General features: G+C 45.2%; 1 non-coding gene across 1 annotated transcript; it reads right to left on the bottom strand.

Moving 5' to 3' along the window:
• Nucleotides 1-1,931: 1,931 nt before the first annotated feature.
• On the bottom strand, nt 1,932-2,019 carry TRNAS-GCU (transfer RNA serine (anticodon GCU)). The gene has a single exon. It is a non-coding gene; the product is annotated as a tRNA-Ser (tRNA).
• Between the last annotated feature and the right edge of the window lie 305 nt (nt 2,020-2,324).

The following is a 2,324-nucleotide window of genomic DNA, read 5'->3' as shown; positions in this document are numbered from 1 at the left end:
TCTGGCCAGAAGAGACCATTAGATCATCTAATCTGACCCCCTGCATGTCACAGGCCTCCTGTATGACACAAGAGCTACTTTGGGGGCAAACACATTCAAGAAAGGCATCTAGTCTTCATTAAATGACATCAGGAGATGAAGAATCCACCCCTTTCCTTGGTAGCTTGTTCCTGTGGTGAATCATCCTCGCTGTTGACTATTTGTGCCTTAGTTGTAATAGGAATTTGTCTCTTTTCACCTTCCAATCATTGGGTCTTGTTATGCCTTTCTCTGCTAGATTCAAGAGCCCTTTAATAACCAATCTTTTCTCTCCATTAAGGCACTTCAACACTTCAGCGAAGTCACCTTTCAATCTTCTTTTCATAAGCTAAACAGGTTGAGCTCTGTCAATAGCTCACTAGAAGGTATTTTTCTCCAGCCCTCAGAACATTTGGTAGCTCTTTGCTGCCCTAGCTCCAATTTCACAACATCTTTTTCAAATGAGGACACCAAAACTGAAAGCTATTCCAATATCAGTCTCACTGATGCCATGTCACCTCCTGTGACGTTATTGACATAATCTGTAACTGTGCAGATCACTGTTGCGACCACTGTTCTAAATTTGCAGCCAATACTGTAGAAAGGTTGTCATGTAAGGGGTCTATGGAGAGGTTCTGATTGGCTGATTATAATAATGCTATCTCTAGATGTGTATCATTTTTGTAGTTGATGTTATGAATATTGGCTCTATGCTGCCCATATTTCAAACTTGTGCCATAATGGGGGACAAAACAGCTACCTTGTTAGAAGTGGCTTTGCCAATAGATGGAACCTGGGATTTAAACTCCCAATGATCGCACTGTGTTTGGGATCCATTTGAATTCCTCTCCCAGGTCTTTGACACTTTCATCTCCACTCATAGCGACTCTGATAGAGGATTAAAGAAGTCAAAGCATCATCACCAAGCACAGACAACGGAGAATGCTTCATCACATGACACTTTGAGAAGTGGATGGATAGAACGTGATGAAGATAAACTCTGCCTGGCTCAGACAAAAGATAACAGTTGTGCAGTGATGAGGAAGGAGGGAATCTCTGAGTGACCGGTCCACGGTCGTGTCTTCACAGTGCTCCCATGCTGGAGAGTGAAGAATCCCCTCGGTCCCACCGTGAGACTGAGGAACAGGAGGCCTGTCACCCCCATTCCTTCTGTCCTGCATTCCTGGTGTCCAGCATCCCAGAGGGCCTCCGTGCCAGCAACGAAACCCAACCGTCATCTGGACTCCCCAGTGCTCCTCCTCAACGGCTCTAAATCAGCGGGAGAGTGGAAGGTCCTGGGCGTCGCGCCGGCACCTGGGATCCACTGCACCTGAACAGTGGGGAAAGGTTTCTGTGTTGGGGCATTGTTTAGTGTTTTCTAGTTTCCAAGGGAGGGTTTATGGGCCTGAGCGTTAAGCTCCCAAACCCAGTCACTGTTTCATTGTATTCATTAAGTTCGCATTTTCCCCTGTTCCCCCAGCTTTCTGTACCTTTACCCTGACTACACTTACCTTTGTTTGTGCCAAACCACCTTGTCGCCTCTTTATTTTATTTACACCTCAGAAGGAGGGAGGCAAAATCCACTGGTGATAGAGACAGGAGGGAGTCGAGTTTGTATCTCCTGAGAAAAGGGGCTTTTTCCTTTCCTATTTCTCCCCTACCATTTCTAACATTTTCCTTTGAAGCGTTGCCTTATTCAGCTTGAGTAAACATTAGCTTTTAAGATAAAAACTACAAAATACAGAACTAGAGACATTTTTTAGAAATCTGGGATTTAGACATTTTATTTAAAGCCGGGGGGGGGGGTGTTGGAGTTTCTGAGAAGGTTTTTGTTTGCAAGAAGCAACATTGTTGTGTCTGTTATTGTACCAAGTGGGGAGATGGTTGTCTATAAAGGAAGAGTCAAGACTAAATGCATCCAGTGAGGATGGGATTTGAACCCATGCATGCAGAGCACAATGGATTAGCAGTCCATCACCTTAACCACTGGGCCACCTCATCTGAGCTGCAACAAAAGGGACAGGAGGAGAAATCTAAGGCCGACAGAGATAGGGACACGAAAGAGTTTTTAAATACTAAGCGTAAGCAGGGTCTGAATGAGCTCCCCCCTCACATCTAGTGAGGAGCTGGGGAAAGACTTCAGGAACAGACCGTGTTTGCATAGACACACCTACTCTGCCTAGCTATGCAGCATGATGGGGCCGCTTCCCCAAAATGACCAGTTTGGGATGGTGTTGGGTTACAAATCACTTTAGGATTGAGTGGAATAAAATGTTATTCTCCTTCCTCTATGAGTGAAGGGCAGC

Source organism: Gopherus flavomarginatus, chromosome 11 (assembly GCF_025201925.1).
Source record: "Gopherus flavomarginatus isolate rGopFla2 chromosome 11, rGopFla2.mat.asm, whole genome shotgun sequence".
NCBI classification, from domain to species: domain Eukaryota; kingdom Metazoa; phylum Chordata; order Testudines; family Testudinidae; genus Gopherus; species Gopherus flavomarginatus.
The sequence above is the reverse complement of the archived record's forward strand: the minus strand, read 5'-3'. Positions and strand labels throughout refer to the sequence as shown.